Raw genomic sequence first — 20,170 nt, 5'->3', positions numbered from 1 at the left:
TCTCATCACAAGAGGGCAATGTATAATGTCTTCCATATTCATACTCGCCATACACATTCATACCCTTTACACCCTACTCACACATCTAGAAGGACCTTTGTAGGTAGGTAAAAGTAAAATTTAAATTAAAAGCCTGGCTCTTTATTGTGGAAAGATTTGACATCCATGTCTGTGAAATGTGGTTGTTTTATCTACCTTAGTTGATAACACTGACTGTAAGTTGCTCTGGATAAGACCATCTGCTAAATTACCTAAATTTATTTCAAAATGGCTGACAAAAGTCAGGCCAAACTACTGATACTTTGATAGTGCATTGTGCAGGACTTTCTTTTAGTTTGTTTCAAAATGCTCCAGTCCTCCTCTGACATTTCCTCTACCTGCTGCTCAGAAGTCAGGTATTTCTCCCTGAGGTCAAACACCCAGACAGACAAACAAGGATGGAGATGATCCCTTCATTTTGTCTCAGGAAGTTGTTTTCTTCTGTCGCAGGACGCTTATTATCAAACAAAACATAATGTCCTCTTTAATAAAAAATGGATGTCCCCTTTCATAAGAGTGGATACAAGGAGTGTGGAATGGAGTGGGCCAAGTGAACCAAGCTTAAGACCCATAAGAACCATCCTCTAACTACAGTAGAGCCTTAGGGCCAAAAATACTATTTTGTTTGACCCACCACCACCAGTTTGAAAGCCCTCGGCTCGACTTCAATGGTGAATACAGTGATTATACAAAAATGATGGCTTTTTATTCTCACTGGTGGACATTCACAATGAGGAGCTTTAATAAAGATTCCAAAGGAGAGGACAGGACTGAATTTAGGACAGACTATTTAAAAAATATATATTTGGAGTTATCTCAGCAGTAGGTGCTAGGAGCAGCTCTCATAGAAGGTAGCCAGCTATCTGAGAGGAGATAAAGCTTCAAATTAGGATATCAACACAGTCATACAGCTTTGAAGACATTTCTCTCATTCTCTGGAGCTTTAAGTGAGAGATAATTAAAACTACAGCATAAAGATAGATTCTTCCTCCTCTCAAAATAATATGGTCAAGGCAAGCTATTGCAGGGGTATTCAAATCTTACCCTACGATGTCCAGATTACTGCTGGTTTTCTCTTCTACCTGCTAATGAATTGCACACACCTGGTGTCCCAGGCCTAAATCAGTCCCCGATTACATGGGAAGAATGAAAACAATTTAATTTGAGGGAGCTATAGGAAAGTGAACATTTGTTTTAGTGCAAAGACTGTGCTGCCATCTAGTGGGGAAAAGTAAGGTAATGTATTTGCAAAGTACAAGTACATACATATTCTGTTCCAAAGTTTCCCGGATGGGGGTGATGTCTATTAATCAGTGTAATATTGTTTAATGTTTTGGTAGGATCTATTATGATTTCTTAATTAATAGTGACACAAATGAACTAGTTAACCAGCTGCTACTCACATAGTTCCTATAATTAAAACACAAAAACAATAGGGTCCTGGAAAGACATTATGGTACAGTGCAGACTGATTTGTTTTTGTCACAGGAGCAAATAAATGTGATTTTTCTTAAGATAATCTAATTTCATCACCTTAGTTATGTTATTATATTAAGATACTTTTCTCACAGTTCACTTCTGTCCTGACAGTTTTCCTACCAAGCATATCAAAACAGACATTAAAGCGCAGAAGAAAACCCCTAAATAGCCCACCCAGCCTATGCACAAACACACACACACACATTGAGCCAGGAGTCGTGTCTTATTTTCTCAGATGAAGAACAGTGGTGCTCTCTGGGTTTTCTCACTGTGTTTCTCTAACTCTTTTCTCCACAAGCTGCCAGGTGTAATCTGGGATCCAGACCTCAGCAAAGGGTGTGCGTGCGTGTGTGTGTGCATGTGAGTGTATGTGTGTGACCGTATGAATGAGTGCATGTGTGTCACACCCACATACAGTACATAGAAAGGGATTTACCAAGACCTTTCTCACTAGAGGATGACTTAGAGCTACATTGTAAGGTGTGGCGTCAGTGGGAAAAGCAAGGCTTGTAGGCGGGATAGCTGTGCTATTTGAACAGATCACAGAACAGGAGTTCTGAAAATAACATAAAGAACAGTTGGTTTAGATAAGCTCCGCTGGCCTGGAGTTTTCAACATCTTCATATTTCTGGGAGGAAAACAGAATTCCTATTCAGTTTGGACTGAGAGAGTCCCCTGAGTGAGATAAGGATGGCTTAGTATGTCTAGAGAAAGGTCTAATCTGACATCTTCTATGTGGCGTGCTGCAGTTCTGAACTCTGTCCTGATTCGTTCTGCCGACCCACTGGACATGAACGGGAACTGATGGAGTCATCTTCAGGGGATCATTTGTGTTTAGTTCCACAGGCATTGTGGGATTGTAAACGTTGGACCACCAATGTGTGTATGTGTGTGTGTGTGTGGGGGGGGGGATCCTTTCCCATCCTCCTCCTCCTCCTCCTCCTCCTCCTCCTCCTCCTCCTCAGGGCCAGAGAGGGACTGTATTGTTCCCACACATTATCACTCATGGCAAGAACTACCATCGTATTTCATTTAGCACATTTAATCCCCCTTTATAGAAAATAAACAATCAGAGAGCTGCTTAGCACACACACACACACACACACACACACACAGACACACACACAGAAAGCGGAATGGCCCACATGGTGCATATCCTGGTGTATATTCTGACCAAGTGTCCCATGGTTACTGTAAAACGTTCATCTGGCCAGACCACTCAGAAGTGAACTTGGGAAAAGGAAAATGGAAAAGGGGAAATCTCAGACCTGACAGGAGCTGATCTGAAAATCCACAACCCGGAATAGACTGTGGACATGTGGTGATCCTCTTTTCAGACACTCCACACCTTTAAAAGTTTATGATTTAGCTTGTTGTTGTTGTTCTTCTTCTTCTTCTTCTTCTTCTTCTTCTTCTTCTTCTTCTTCTTCTTCTTCTTCTTCTTCTTCTTCTTCTTCTTCTTCTTCTTCTTCTTCTTCTTCACAATAGACCAACAGCTTAGACAATAGACACTACCTACTGAACATTACAGAGAGGTGGGGTCCAGGTCCAGAGGGTGAGGGTGAGGGGTTAACGGGGCTTGGTCTGGGAATCTGGAGGAGCAGCTGCACTTCTGACTGAAATGAAAACAGGACGGAATGAAGCCTGTCAACCCTCTGATGTACGACTTGTAGTGTGCGCGTTCATGTGTGTGTGCATGTGTATGTGTGTCAGGCCTCTGATGTACGATTTGTAATGGGATGTTTCCAAAGCCCTCCTTCTACATGGCTGCCGACACATTCAGCAACACCCACTGCCTACAGAGCTGGGGACTGCACATCTGGTAGACACACACACAGATGCACACAGATGCACACACACACACACACACACACACAGACACACACACACACACACACACACAGTCACGAATGCAGACAGTATACACAAATCAGTCCCTCCAAAATCAACAATTCCCCGCATATTATGTGAGGGCTTGCAAATTTGACCAATCACTGCACTATTTCCACGTAAAATAGTCAAATCATCGCAATATTATCGCACAAAACTGTCCCATCACCGCAGTACAAAAAGAGGGCTTCTAATTTCAACCAATCACTGCACATTTCCTGCATAATATGGAACAATCAAACCACAGGTCAACAAACTTTTTCCCTCATCAGCGTATTTTCGCTACAAATTTGACAAAATCATTGCAATATGCATTTTTGCCCACGAGTATCAGAAATAATCCCAGTGAAATCCTGGAGGGACTGACTAACACACAGATGCATGCAGTACACACACGCATACACACACAGTACTCACACACACATATACATACACACACTCAGAGTACCAATACACCAGTGCCCTTGAGTGTGTGTGTGTGTGTGTGTGTGGAAGCACCCTAAAAAACATTATGGTACTGGGGGTACTGGGGATAAATCAAACATAAATCAATAAATCAACACCTACACACCCGGCTGTCTGTGACCACTTCCTGTTTCAGCTAAATGGGTCTTTACAGCATCTAGGACCCCAAGGATCCCACCTCTACGGGCGTCCCCACAGGGCCTGTTGAGAAAGCGGTTGGTATAGTAAAAAAACAAAAAGTCCAACTCCCCTGTCTGTTCAGAAAGACTTCAAACTTAAAGACCTGGGATTCGACTCAGTCCGTATCGCCAAAGTTCAGTGCTATAGCGCGATTTAAATTTAAAGGCAATGTTCCCGTGTTTGTGGAGACTGCATTCACGGTAAACGCTGCATATGTTGGCTAAATTGGAAATTACCTTTACATTTCAGTTGCGCCATACCACGGATCTTCAGCGCTACTGATTGAATCAATCCCCTGATTTTAGTAATAATTGATATTGGTGTTTGTTTACCCTACAGAAGTACATAAGTAGTACATAAAGCCACATATATAGTCGGCATTCCAATTAATCCAAAAGGTGTTCGATGGGGTTGAGGTCAGGGCTCTGTGCAGGCCAGTCAAGTTCTTCCACACCATTCTTGACAAACCATTTCTGCATGGATCTCGCTTTGTGTACGGGGGCATTGTCATGCTGAAACAGGAAAGGGTCTTCCTCAAACTGTTGCCACAAAGATGTAAACACAGAATCGTCTAGAATGTCATTGTATGCTGAAGAGTTAAGATTTCCCTTCACTGGAACTAAGGGGCCTAGCCCGAACCACCGCATTATTCCTCCTCCACCAAACGTTACAGTTGGTACTATAAATTGGGGCAGGTAGCGTTCTCCTGGCATCTGCCAAACCCAGATTAGACTGTCGGACTGCCATATGGTGAAGCGTAATTCATCACGCCAGAGAACGTGTTTCCACTGCTCAAGAGTCCAATGGCGGCGAGCTTTACACCACTCAAGCCGCTTGGCATTGCGCATGGTGATCTTGGGCTTGTGAGCGGCTTCTCTGCCATGGTAACCCCTTTCATTAAGCTTCCGACGAACAGTTATTGTGCTGACGTTGCTTCCAGAGGCAGTTTGGAACTCGGTAGTGAGTGTTGCAACCGAGGAAAGACTATTTTTACGTGCTACATGCTTCAACACTCAGCGGTCCCGTTCTGTGAGCTTGTGTGGCCTACCACTTCGCGGCAGAGCTGTTGCGTCTCCTAGACGTTTCCGCTTCAAAATAACAGCACTTACAGTTGACTAGGGCAGCTCTAGCAGGAGAGAAAGTTGACAAAACTGACTTGTTGGAAAGGAGGCATCCTATGATGTGCCACGATGAAAGTAACTGAGCTCTTCAGTAAGGCCATTCTACTGCTAATGTTTGTCTATGGAGATTGCATGACTGTTTGTTCGATTATATACATCTGTCAGCAAAGGGTTTGGATATAATAGCCAAATCCACTAATTTAAAGGGGTGTCCACCTACTTTTGTATATATAATATACAGTTGAAGTCGGAAGTTTACATACACCTTAGCCAAATACATTTAAACTCAGTTTTGCACAATTCCTGACATTTAATCCTAGTAAAAAGTCCCTGTCTTAGGTCAGTTAGGATCACCACTTTATTTTAAGAATGTGAAATGTCAGAATAATAGTAGAGAGAATGATTTATTTCAGCTTTTCTTTCTTTCATCACATTCCCAGTGGGTCAGAAGTTTACATACACTCAATTAGTATTTGGTAGCATTGCCTTTAAATTGTTTAACTTGGGTCAAATGTTTCGGGTAGCCTTCCACAAGCTTCCTACAATAAGTTGGGTGAGTTTTGGCCCATTCCTCCTGACAGAGCTCGTGTAACTGAGTCAGGTTTGTAGGCCTCCTTGCTCGCACACGCTTTTTCAGTTCTGCCCACACATTTTCTATAGGATTGAGGTCAGGGCTTTGTGATGGCCACACCAATACCTTGACTTTGTTGTCCTTAAGCCATTTTACCACAACTTTGGAAGTATGCTTGGGGTCATTGTTCATTTGGAAGACCCATTTGCGACCAAGCTTTAACTTCCTGACTGATGTCTTGAGATGTTGCTTCAATATATCCACATCATTTTCCTTCCTAATGATGCCATCTATTTTGTGAAATGCACCAGTCCCTCCTGCAGCAAAGCACCCCCACAGCATGATGCTGCTACCCCCGTACTTCATGGTTGGGATGGTGTTCTTCGGCTTGCAAGCCACCCCCTTTTTCCTCCAAACATAACGATGGTCATTATCATTCTATTTTTGTTTCATCAGACCAGAGGACATTTCTCCAAAAAGTACGATCTTTGTCCCCATGTGCAGTTGCAAACCGTAGTCTGGCTTTTTTATGGCGGTTTTGGAGCAGTGTCTTTTTCCTTGCTGAGTGGCCTTTCAGGTTATGTCGACATAGGACTTGTTTTACTGTCGATATAGATAATTTTGTATCTGTTTCCTCCAGCATCTTTACAAGGTCCTTTGCTGTTGTTCTGGGATTGATTTGCACTTTTCGCACCAAAGTACGTTCATCTCTAGGAGACAGAACACATCTCCTTCCTGAGCGGTATGACGGCTGCGTGGTCCCATGGTGTTTATACTTGCGTACTATTGTTTGGACAGTTGAACGTGGTACCTTCAGGCGTTTAGAAATTGCTCCCAAGGATGAACCAGACTTGTGGAGGTCTACAATAATTTTTCTGAGGTCTTGGCTGATTTCTTTTGATTTTCCCATGATGTCAAGCAAATAGGCACTGAGTTTGAAGGTAGGCCTTGAAATACATCCACAGGTACACCTCCAATTGACTCAAATTATGTCAATTAGCCTATCAGAAGCTTCTAAAGCCATGACATCATTTTCTGGAATTTTCCAAGCTGTTTAAAGGCACAGTCAACTTAGTGTATGTGAACTTCTGACCCGCTGGTGTCATGAACCCTGCGTCCTGAGGCTGTTCCTGCCTGTGTTGCCGTTTTTCTGCTCTGAATCTCCTGTTTCCCGACGGTTCCTGAACGCACCCTGTCCGGTTGCCGGGCGACGTTGCTAGGCGGGTGATCTCTCGATTACCCGCACCTGCTTCTCATCAGCTTCGGCACACCTGGTCCTGATCATCACCCCTTCATATCTCTGACCTGACATCCATTCCCTGCCGGATCGTTAGCCATTAACATCATTCTCCTTCACCCAACCTTCACCCAACCCCTGCCGTGCCATCAGTTATCTGCCACTTCACCACCACCTACTCATCTCCGCCACCCGCTCCGTCTCCTGGATTATTCTGCATCTTTTGAATCTGTAAATAAACACTCACATTCGTTCAACTCACCTTGTCCTGGTCTGCTTCTGGGTTCGGTCTTAGAGAACCGTGACAGAACGATCCGGCCAGAAATGAACCCAGCGGACCTGGACTCTGTTCGCCATGCCATTACCCATCAGGAAATTATGTTGGGACAACACAGCACGGCGCTACAGGAGATAGCGTTGTCGGTTCGGAACTTTTCTACCAGTCTGACGAAGATCCAGGCTCAGCTCAGTTTGCCGGTGAAGAATCCACCACCGGTTTCACCTCTCTCGCCTGCCGCTTCTGGAGCTGTGCCCCTCCGTGAGCCCAAGGTTCCGACGCCTGATAAGTATGAAGGGGATTTGGGAAGATGCCGTTCCTTTCTTATGCAGTGTGGATTAGTGTTCGATCTACAGCCCCACTCTTACGCCACAGACAAGGCTAGGATAGCCTTTGTTATTGAATTGCTGCGTGGTAGAGCCCTGGAGTGGGCTTCAGCCGTATGGGAACGACAGGACACCTGCATGTCATCATACCAGCAGTTCACGGCAGAGATGAGGAAGCTGTTTGACCATCCAGTCCGAGGTAAGGATGCAGCTAAGCGCCTGTTTTCTCTTCGCCAAGGAACTCGCAGCGTTGCCGACTTCGTAATCGAATTCAGGACATTGGCTGTGGAGAGTGGGTGGAATGAAGAGTCACTGCAAGCGGCCTTTTACCAGGGGCTGTCGGAGCAACTCAAGGATGAGTTGATCTCCTATCCGGAGCCTAGTGACCTGGACAGTTTGGTAGCTTTGTCTATTCGGGTGGATAACAGAGTTCGAGAGAGAAGGAGGGAGAAGCAATGGGGCGCGTCCAATCAACCAGCTTCTCGGTTCCCAGTCGGGTCAGGAGGTGGACCAGAACGCGTCGATCATTGTCCACCACACAGGATTAGTGGAGAGGTCCTGCCTCCAGATTCTGAACCCATGCAAGTGGGGCGGCACGGGTTAACCAAGGAGGAGCGCCAACATAGACGTAAGACCAACCGCTGCCTCTACTGTGGTAGTTCGGGACATTACATCTCCACTTGTTCCCAGCGGCCGTCAAACTGCTCGGCTCGCTAAGTTTGGGAGGACTTTTAGCGAGCCAGTTTCAACCTCTCAATACCCCTGTCAGACCACGTTTCCCGGCTACCCTCATGAACAGGAATCAAAGTTTAGCGATTAACGCTTTCGTCGATTCAGGTGCCGATGGAAGCTTTATTGATGCCGACGTGGTGGAACAGCTGGGGCTTTCCAAGGAGCGATTACCGGAAGCCATTGAAGCTACCACTCTGAACGGCAGTAGTCTGGCACGTATCACGATGAGGACTGAACCGGTTAAGATGCTGTTGTCAGGGAATCATTCTGAGGTTATCTCATTCTTCATTCTGCCTTCTCCCCATGTTCCTCTGGTCCTTGGATACCCCTGGCTGAAAGAACACAATCCCACGTTCGATTGGGTGACTGGCAAGGTAACTAGTTGGAGCATTGATTGTCATGCTAACTGCCTCAAGACTGCCTGTTCCCATTCTGTTCCCAGTCAGGTTATTGAGGCTAACCCCCCAGATTTGTCCCTGGTTCCCGAAACATATCACGATTTGGGGGAAGTGTTCAGTAAGCAGAGGGCTCTGTCACTCCCTCCCCACCGACCATATGATTGTGCCATACACCTGTTCCCTGGAGCTGCCTATCCCAAGGGACGGTTATACAGCATCTCCCGACCTGAACGTGAGGCTTTGGAGACCTACATAAAGGAGTCCCTAGCTGCTGGTCTCATTCGTCCCTCGTCATCACCCCCTGGGGGCAGGATTCTTCTTTGTGAGTAAAAAGGATGGCTCTCTTCGACCTTGTATTGATTATCGGGGGTTGAATGATATCACGGTCAAGAACAAGTATCCCCTGCCCTTGATGAGCTCTGCTTTCGACTCCTTACAGGGTGCTACTGTGTTCACCAAGCTAGACCTACGCAATGCGTATCATCTGGTCCGGATCAGAGAGGGGGACGAGTGGTTGACTGGTTTCAATACACCGATGGGTCATTTCGAGTATCAGGTGATGCCGTTTGGACTGACCAATGCCCCAGCAGTGTTCCAGAGTATGGTGAATGACGTCCTGAGAGATATGATCGGTCTTTTTGTGTTCGTTTACCTGGATGACATTCTAATCTTCTCTAAGGAGCTTTCCAGCCACGTCCAGCATGTCAAGCAGGTTCTGCAGCGATTGTTGGAGAATCGCCTGTTTGTGAAGGCCGAGAAGTGTGAATTTCACGCCCACACTACATCCTTCCTCGGGTACATCATCTCCAGGGGAGAGATTAGGATGGACCAAGAGAAGGTTAGGGCAGTTCTGGATTGGGCCCAGCCCGGCACGAGATTGCAGCTCCAGAGGTTTCTGGGGTTTGCGAATTTCTATCGTAGATTTATCCGTGATTACAGCCGTGTGGCCGCTCCTTTAACTGCCCTGACTTCTAGTACCAGCACCTTCAGTTGGAATCCTGAGGTGGACCGAGCATTTCTGGATTTGAAGAGGCGATTCACCAACGCTCCGATTCTCTCTCAACCTGACACTGCTCGTCAGTTTGTCGTTGAAGTGGATGCGTCTGATGTGGGGGTTGGTGCCATCCTGTCCCAGCGATGCTCCACTGACGGTAAACTCCATCCCTGCGCCTACTACTCTCGTCGTCTTTCATCTACGGAGAGGAACTACGATGTGGGTAACCGGGAGCTCCTCGCGGTGAAACTTGCCTTGGAGGAGTGGCGTCACTGGTTGGAGGGGGCGGAGCAACCGTTTGTTGTCTGGACTGACCACAAGAATCTTGCTTACGTGCAATCGGCTAAACGTCTCAACTCCCGTCAGGCCAGGTGGTCGTTGTTTTTTGGGACGCTTTAATTTTTTTCCTTGACGTTCCGACCGGGTCTAAGAACAGCAAGGCGGACGCTTTGTCCCGGATGTTCTCCAAGACGGAGGAGAGTGGGGCCAAGACTGAGACGATTCTTCCCCGGAACCTTGTCGTGGGAGCCGTTATGTGGAGGATTGAGGAGGAGGTTATGGCGGCCCTTCGGACGCAGCCCGGCCCCGGTAACGGTCCACCCGGTCGGTTGTTTGTGCCTGAGTCGGTTCGTTCGGCTGTCCTCCAATGGTCCCACGCCAGCAAGATGGCTTGTCACCCTGGCGTGGCTTGGACGATGGCGCTTCTACGCAGACGATTTTGGTGGCCTGCCATGGGAGAAGATACTCGGAGGTTTGTTGCTGCCTGTCCAGTTTGTGCGCAGAACAAGAGTGCCAATCGGCCCAGCTCTGGACTTTTTCACCCCCTACCGATCCCCCGGCAACCATGGTCGCATCTGGCCCTGGACTTTGTCACTGGGTTGCCCTCTTCTGAGGGGAACATGGTCATTCTGACTATTGTGGACAGATTCAGCAGGTTCGCCCACTTTGTGCCCATCTCCAAGCTTCACTCTGCCTCTGAGACGTCCAAGATCCTGGTTAGGGAGGTTTTCAGGGTCCACGGATTGCCCAGTGACATAGTTTCCGACCGTGGCCCTCAGTTCACCTCTGCTGTCTGGAAATCCTTCTGTTTGGCCATTGGAGCTACAGTCAGTCTCACATCTGGATTTCACCCCCAATCTAATGGACAGGCGGAGAGAGCCAACCAGAAGATGGAATCCACGCTGCACTGCCTTGTTTCCTCCAACCCCAACTCTTGGGCCTCTCAGTTGCCTTGGGTTGAGTATGCTCACAATACTCTCCCTACTTCTGCCACTGGGATGTCTCCCTTCCAGTGCCTATACGGCTACCAACCCCACTTGTTTCCTTCTCAGGAGAAAGATCTCTCGGTTCCCTCTGTCCAGGCCCACATTCGTCGTTGCCACCGGACCTGGCATCGGGCCAGAAAGGCCCTCCTTAGAGTTTATGACCGGTATCAGCTCCAGGCGAATCGTCGCCGTATTCCAGCCCCCGCTTATGCAATCGGAGATAGGGTCTGGTTGGCTACACGGGACCTTCCTCTGCGGACTGAGTCCAGGAAACTGTCGCCGAAGTTCATTGGTCCGTTTGTGGTGGAGAGAGTGATTAATCCTGTTGTGGTTCGACTCAAGTTGCCTAGTACGCTCAGAGTCCATCCCACCTTCCATGTCTCCTGCCTCAAGCCTGTTCTCCTCAGCCCTCTGTTGCCCCCTCCACCTCCACCTCCTCCTCCTCCTCCTCGGATGATCGGAGGAGGTCCTGTCTACACGGTGCGCCGCATCATGGATTCCAGACGGCGGGGCCGGGGTTTCCAGTATCTCGTGGACTGAGAGGGGTATGGTCCTGAGGAGAGGAGTTGGATTCCTCTGCGTCAGATCCTTGATGCTGACCTCCTTCGTGACTTCTACCGCCTCCATCCTGGCGCTCCGGGTAGTCCGCCCGGTGGCGTTCGTCGGAGGGGGGGTACTGTCATGAACCCTGCGTCCTGAGTCTGTTCCTGCCTGTGTTGCCGTTTTTCTGCTCTGAATCTCCTGTTTCCCGACGGTTCCTGAACGCACCCTGTCCGGTTGCCGGGCGATGTTGCTAGGCGGGTGATCTCTCGATTACCCGCACCTGCTTCTCATCAGCTTCGGCACACCTGGTCCTGATCATCACCCCTTCATAAGCTCTGACCTGACATCCATTCCCTGACGGATCGTTAGCCATTAACATCATTCTCCCGGAACCTTCACCCAACCCCTGCCGTGCCATCAGTTATCTGCCACTTCACCACCACCTACTCATCTCCGCCACCCGCTCCGTCTCCTGGATTATTCTGCATCTTTTGAATCTGTAAATAAACACTCACATTCGTTCAACTCACCTTGTCCTGGACTGCTTCTGGGTTCGGTCTTAGAGAACCGTGACAACTGGAATTGTGAAACAGTGAATAATAAGTGAAATAATCCATCTGTAAACAATTGTTGGAAAAATTACTTGTGTCATGCACAAAGTAAATGTCCTAACCGACTTGCCGAAACTATAGTTTGTTAACAAGACATTTGTGGAGTGGTTGAAGAACGAGTTTTAATGACTCCAACCTAAGTGTATGTAAACTTCCGACTTCAACTGTATATATACAGTGGGGAAAAAAAGTATTTAGTCAGCCACCAATTGTGCAAGTTCTCCCACTTAAAAAGACGAGAGATGCCTGTAATTTTCATCATAGGTACACGCCAACTATGACAGACAAAATGAGGAAAAAAAATCCAGAAAATCACATTGTAGGATTTTTAATGAATTTATTTGCAAATTATGGTGGAAAATAAGTGTTTGGTCAATAACAAAAGTTTCTCAATACTTTGTTATATACCCTTTGTTGGCAATGACACAGGTCAAAGGTTTTCTGTAAGTCTTCACAAGGTTTTCACACACTGTTGCTGGTATTTTGGCCCATTCCTCCATGCAGATCTCCTCTAGAGCAGTGATGTTTTGGGGCTGTCGCTGGGCAACACGGACTTTCAACTCCCTCCAAAGATTTTCTATGGGGTTGAGATCTGGAGACTGGCTAGGCCACTCCAGGACCTTGAAATGCTTCTTACGAAGCCACTCCTTCGTTGCCCGGGCGGTGTGTTTGGGATCATTGTCATGCTGAAAGACCCAGCCACGTTTCATCTTCAATGCCCTTGCTGATGGAAGGAGGTTTTCACTCAAAATCTCACGATACATGGCCCTATTCATTCTTTCCTTTACACGGATCAGTCGTCCTGGTCCCTTTGCAGAAAAAACAGCTCCAAAGCATGATGTTTCCACCCCCATGCTTCACAGTAGGTATGGTGTTCTTTGGATGCAACTCAGCATTCTTTGTCCTCCAAACACGACGAGTTGAGTTTTTACCAAAAAGTTCTATTTTGGTTTCATCTGACCATATGACATTCTCCCAATCCTCTTCTGGATCATCCAAATGCACTCTAGCAAACTTCAGACGGGCCTGGACATGTACTGGCTTAAGCAGGGGGACACGTCTCGCACTGCAGGATTTGAGTCCCTGGCGGCGTAGTGTGTTACTGATGGTAGGCTTTGTTACTTTGGTCCCAGCTCTCTGCAGGTCATTCACTAGGTCCCCCCGTGTGGTTCTGGGATTTTTGCTCACCGTTCTTGTGATCATTTTGACCCCACGGGGTGAGATCTTGCGTGGAGCCCCAGATCGAGGGAGATTATCAGTGGTCTTGTATGTCTTCCATTTCCTAATAATTGCTCCCACAGTTGATTTCTTCAAACCAAGCTGCTTACCTATTGCAGATTCAGTCTTCCCAGCCTGGTGCAAGTCTACAATTTTGTTTCTGGTGTCCTTTGACAGCTATTTAGTCTTGGCCATAGTGGAGTTTGGAGTGTGACTGTTTGAGGTTGTGGACAGGTGTCTTTTATACTGATAACAAGTTCAAACAGGTGCCATTAATACAGGTAACGAGTGGAGGACAGAGGAGCCTCTTAAAGAAGAAGTTACAGGTCTGTGAGAGCCAGAAATCTTGCTTGTTTGTAGGTGACCAAATACTTATTTTCCACCATAATTTGCAAATAAATTCATAAAAAATCCTACAATGTGATTTTCTGGAATTTTTTTCCTCATTTTGTCTGTCATAGTTGACGTGTACCTATGATGAAAATGACAGGCCTCTCTCATCTTTTTAAGTGGGAGAACTTGCACAATTGGTAGCTGACTAAATACTTTTTTTCCCCACTGTATACTACCAGTGAAAAGTTTTAGAACACCTACTCATTCAATGGTTTTTCAATATTTTTACTATTTTCTACATTGCAGAATAATAGTGAAGACATCAAAACTATGAAATAACACATATGGAATCATGTAGTAACCAAGAAAGTGTTAAACAAATCAAAATATATTTTATATTTGAGATTCTTCAAATAGCCACCCTTTGCCTTGATGACAACTTTGCACACTCTTAGCATTCTCTCAACCAGCTTCATGAGGTAGTCACCTGGAATGCATTTAAATTAACAGGTGTGCCTTCTTAAAAGTTAATTTGTGGAATTTCTTTCCTTCTTAATGTGTTTGAGCCAATCAGTTGTGTTGTGACAAGGTAGAGGGGTATACAGAAGATAGTCCTATTTGTTAAAAGACCAAGTCCATATTATGGCAAGAACAGCTCAAATAAGCAAAGAGAAATGACAGTCCATCATTACTTTAAGACATGAAGGTCAGTCAACACGGAAAATGTCAAGAACTTTGAAGGTTTCTTCAAGTGCAGTCACAATAACCATCAAGCCCTATGATGAAACTGGCTCTCATGAGGACTGCCACAGGAATGGAAGACCCAGAGTTACCTCTGCTGCAGAGGATAAGTTCATTAGAGTTACCAGCCTCAGAAATTGCAGCCCAAATAAATGCTTCACAGAGTTCAAGTAACAGACACATCTTAACATCAACTGTTCAGAGGAGACTATGTGAATCAGGCCTTCATGGTCGAATCCACTACTAAAGGACATCAATAATAAGAAGAGACTTGCTTTGGCCAAGAAACACGAGCAATGGACATTAGACCGGTGGAGATTTGTCCTTTGGTCTGGAGTCCAAATTGGAGATTTTTATTTCAAACCTTTCGTGTCTTTGTGAGACACGGTGTGGGTGAACAGATGATCTCTGCATGTGTATTTCCCACCGTAAAGCATGGAGGAGGAGGTGTTATGGTGTGGGGGTGCGTTGCTGGTGACACTCTCTGTGATTTATTTAGAATTCAAAGCGCACTTAACCAGCATGGCTACCACAGCGTTCTGCAGTGATACGCCATCCCATCTGGTTTGCGCTTAATGGGACTATCATTTGTTTTTCAACAGTCCGTATCGCCAGGCTGTGTAAGGGCTATTTTACCAAGAAGGAGAGTGACCTGGACTCGACAATCCCCCAACCTCAAACAAATTGAGATGGTTTGGGATGAGTCGGCCCGCAGAGTGAAGGAAAAGCATCCAACAAGTGCTCAGCATATGTGGGAACTCCTTCAAGACTGTTGGAAAAGTATTCCAGGTGAAGCTGGTTGAGAGAATGCCAAGAGTGTGCAAAGCTGTCATCAAGGCAAAAGGTGGCTTTTTGGTTACTACATGATTCCTTATGTGTTATTTCATAGTTCTGATGTCTTCACTATTTTTCTACAATGTTGAAAATAGTAAAAATAAAGAAAAACCCTTGAATGAGTAGGTGTTCTAAAACTTTTGACCGGTAGTGTATATATAGATATATAATAAATTGTATCCTTTGATGGTGAGAAATGAGGTAGGCATAGCCACAGGACTTTGGTGTTCCTGAAGAGTGTGTGTAGGGCCGGGCGAACCCAGCAGGACAACAGAGAAGTGACACACAGAGAGCTGTGATGGATGAGTCTCCAGACCTTTGAGTTGAGCAGCAGGGCCCATATTCCCTCATTACACCCTTCTCAGTGACCTCTGACCTGGAAGCTCTAAACACCCACTCTGAAACTGGGGCGACCTCAGCCTCCCAGGGATGAACCACAGTGCGTGACGTCCTGGGGATGAAGTGGGTTTGACGGATAATGTCATTGGAATTTATTTGCATAGTTCTATGTCACTATGAGAGGCGGGGCTTTTAGGCATGGCCAGGCAGGTGGCTTTTTATTGGTGGCTATGACGTCACTGGTGGGACCAGGCCAGACACCAAGCATGCGCTCACACACATACACACCCTTGCATACGCTCACATACACGCGCTCATGTGCGTGTGCTGCCACTCACACAATGAACGACCAGATGTGTGATATGTATGTAGGTTTACAGTCCAGACCAAGAGCTTTAGTGGGGAAAACCTCTGCTGTACAGTACGTAACAGTGTACTTCGGAAGGGAGCTGTATAACACACACACACACACTGCCATTCACTTTTTGAAAGAATAACGAATGCAATTAAATTTGTTTTCCACAAAGTCCTTGGTCCCAGGCAGCCGCACTTAATGGACTGGCACAACATCAAAACGCCTTCCCGCTGAAGCCCAAGCCCTGTCTGAGTCCCAAATGGTACCCTATTCCCTATATCCCTATGGGCCCTGGTCAAAAGTAGTGCACTACTATGTAGGGAATAGGGTGCAATTTGGGACGAAGCCCTGGTCGTTTACATCAGGAGCCGACAGGGTATTATATTGTTAACATATTATTCCAACGTTGGGAAAACATTGTCAATGGGTACCAGGATAGAACCAGGTTCTGTTAGATGAAAACCATTAAAGCTTTATAAGTGGCTTACCCCTCTACTGTTGAGTTGACATTCCCACTCCTTTTTGTAAGGCCAAAAGAAAATCCTCAAATCCAATTCACAATATCAAAATTGAAACTGTTACTACCAACAGTGTCTCATGCTAGGAATGAACACATACATCTTTCCAATCCACTGTGTGCACTTGCGTACGGTATATATGCATGAGCATATGTGAGTGTCAGTTTTGGCACAGGTTCCAGATTCCCACTGTCTCATCCATGTGACATATCTCCTTAGATGAAGGGGCCAATTGACCATAAAACTGGAGCATTTTTTTCTTCTTCTTCTGAAGCCGTGGTACCAACGGACACCAAGCTGTGTAGAGTCTACCTCTCATTACTCGGCTTCCTCCCCTGCCATCCATCCCACATCTGGAATCATTTAGACATGCCTAGCCCTAACGAGAGAGAGAGAGAGAGAGAGAGAGAGAGAGAGAGAGAGAGAGAGAGAGAGAGAGAGAGAGAGAGAGATTCACACTTGGGGTGTCTGATTGGCATCTTTCTGTTATTGTATTACAGCACATCTGCTGCTGGACCAGTCAGGTGGGAACCCCCAGGAGAAATGAGGGGGTATGGAAGGAGGGAGAGGAGAAGGGGTTGGGCCCTTCAACTCCCTACTGACTTTATGTGACACGGAATCATATTATGTACCCTGCCTCTCAGTTGTTGTCATAAGGGAAGTCGATGCAATGACTTACACTGATCCACTCCAATCCAGTTGGGCAAATGCAATCCCTGCGTGTATTAAATTAGACCATTTAAGAGAAAACCAATGATTGCAGAGGAAAATCCCAGCTGCATCTTCTAACACTCTGTTGCTTTATATCTATTTCACTTTATTTTACAGTGACAGGGCTATATGCTGCGACGCAGCCTCAATGATGTAATGTAAATATTACATGGATTAGTTAGCGTATATAGTTTTTACAGTGTGGTGGATGATGGCACCATCCTTTAGGAATGTATAATTCAACCTAGATCCTAGACCACCAAAAATAAATAAACATATGAAATAGAATAGTGTGTGTGTGTTTGTGTGTGTGTGTGTGCGCGTGCGTACGTGTGCGCATGTACTAGCTAGCTGTGCGGCTGAGGCTAAAATGCTCCACTTCAGCCGTTTTGCCTTGAGAGGCCCATGATTGATGTGTCTTGGAGATAATTTGGACGGGAAATGGCCGAGCTTTACCACACAGATATTTTCATCTTCCTCACGGACCACCAGGGCTCTCAGTCCCCTGTGGTTGTCGGGGAACTAATGGAGGCAGGAAGGAAGGAGAGGAAGGAGAGGATGGTATGTAGTATGGTTCTCATGAGGAAAGGTAGTTAGTGAACAGGTATAAAACCATGCAGCATTTTGTCAAAACAGCCTTTATTACTGTAAAAGGACAGGTACTTACATGGAGTTAAAGGCATGTTGTCAAAACAGCCTATATTACTGGAAAAGGACAGGTACTTACTTACATGGAGTTAAAGGCATGTTGTCAAAGCAGCCTTTATTTCATAATGCCGTGACAGTGGGTCTGCCTTCACGTTCTTTGTGCCTGGTATGTAGGACAGTGTGAAATCAAACCGGGTGAAGAACAAGGCCCACCTGGTCTGGCAAGGGATCAACCTCCTCGCTGCCCGGATGTACTCAAGGTTGCGGTGGTCAGTCCAGACGAGGAAAGGGTGTTTTGCCCCCTTGAGCCAGTGCCTCCAGGGCTCTGACAACAGCCAGCAGCTCTCGATCACCAACGTCGTAGTTCTGCTCCGCCGGGCTGAGCTTCTTAGAGAAGAAGGCACAGGGGTGGAGCTTGAGTGGCGTGCCCGAGCGTTGGGATAGGACAGCACCTACCCCTACCTCGGACGCGTCCACCTCCACTACGAACAGCAATGATGGATTGGGATGGGCCAGTACCGGTGCTAAGGTGAACAGAGCCCTCAGGTTACTGAAAGCCCTGTCAGCCTCAGCAGACCAGCGGAGCCGGGACGGCCCACCCTTCAACAGAGAGGTGATGGGAGCTGCGACCTTGCCAAAGCCCCAGATAAACCTCAGATAGTAATTGGCAAAGCCAATGAAGCACTGCACCTCCTTCACCGTGGTTGGAGTCGGCCAATTACGCACGGCTGAAATGCGGTCTCCCTCCATCTCCACACCTGAGGTGGTTATGTGGTATCCGAGGAAGGAGACAGACTGTTGGAAGAACAGACACTTTTCTGCCTTGGCATAGAGGTCATGCTCCAACAGTCGACCCAGCACTCTGCGAACCAGGGACACATGCTCGGCGCGCATAGCGGAATACACCAGAATGTCATCGATGTAGACCACCACACCGCGATCAAGCATGTCCCGAAACACCTCGTTCACAAAGGACTGGAAGACTGATGCAGCATTCACCAACCCGTACGGCATCACCAGGTATTCATAATGCCCCGTGGCTGTGCTAAAGGCTGTCTTCCACTTGTCCCCTTCCCGGACACGCACCAGGTTGTATGCACTCCTGAGATCTAATTCCGTGAAGAAGCGCGCCCCATTCATTGTAGAGGGTAACTACAGCAAATGGTAGTTTGATTAAGTGCCTGGTAATCAATGCAAGGGCGCAGACCTCCGTCTTTCTTCTTCACAAAAAATTAACTTGAGGAGGCGGGCGAAGTGGAAGGACGTATGAACCCCTGGTGCAGGGACTCAGAGACGTATGTCTCCATAGCCTCCGTTTCAGCCTGTGACAGTTGATATACATGACTCCTGGGAGGCACAGCGTCTAACTGGAGGTTTATCGCGCAATCCCCCGCCCGATGGGGTGGTAATTTGGTTGCCTGCGTTTTGGAAAACGCGTGCTCCAAGTCGAGGTATTCGTGGGGAATGCGCACGGTGGAGGTAGTGTCCGGACTTTCCACCGTGGTCGCACCAACGGAAACAGCTAGACACCTACCCTGACACTCTCGCGACCACCCAGTGAGAACCCTCTGCGGCCATGACAAGGTGGGATCGTGTAGTGCTAGCCAGGGAAGGCGCAACACAACAGGGAAATCAGGGGACTCAATAATATAAAAGGTGATTTGCTCCCTATGGGTCTCCTGCATAATCATCGTGACTGGTGCTACAACCTCCATAACAAAACCTGACCCTAATGGTCGACTGTCAAGTGCTTTGATGGGAAATGGAATGGGTAGGGGAACCAATGTAATTCATAGACTATTAGCTAAAGACCTGTCCATAAAGTTCCCAGCTGCGCCTGAATCGACCAGCGCCTTACACTGGGGAACTACCGTGTAATCAGGGAAGTGGACGTGGATGGTGAAGTGCGCAGCAGAGGGCTCTGAACGAGTGTGGGTTTGCGTTTCCTGGGGTGATGCGAGAGTGCCCTGCCTGTCAACCTCCAAACCCAGAAGAACTCTGATGACATCGTGAAGCAGAATGTCCTCTCTTGCCACAAGAGTGAAACTGGATCAGTCGTCCTTCGTTTTCCCAGATCGCTGCACCACCCAGCTCCATCGGAACGTGATCTAAGTTGAGGGGGGGTGAAACAGGCAGGCCCCTTTCCAGGACGTCCTCTCGAAGCCAGCAGGTTGTCCAACCGGATGGCCATGGCCACCAGTTGGTTGAAGGTCAACGTTGTATCCCGGCAGGCTAGCTCCCTTCGAACGTCCTCTCGCTGGCTGCACTGGAAGCGGTCGATAAGGGCCCGCTCGTATACAGAATACATTGTTTATTCGGCAAGTACAGCGGTACGCAACAATGCG

This window comes from Coregonus clupeaformis, chromosome 8 (genome assembly GCF_020615455.1).
Source record: "Coregonus clupeaformis isolate EN_2021a chromosome 8, ASM2061545v1, whole genome shotgun sequence".
NCBI lineage: Eukaryota > Metazoa > Chordata > Actinopteri > Salmoniformes > Salmonidae > Coregonus > Coregonus clupeaformis.
This window is presented reverse-complemented; position numbering follows the sequence as displayed.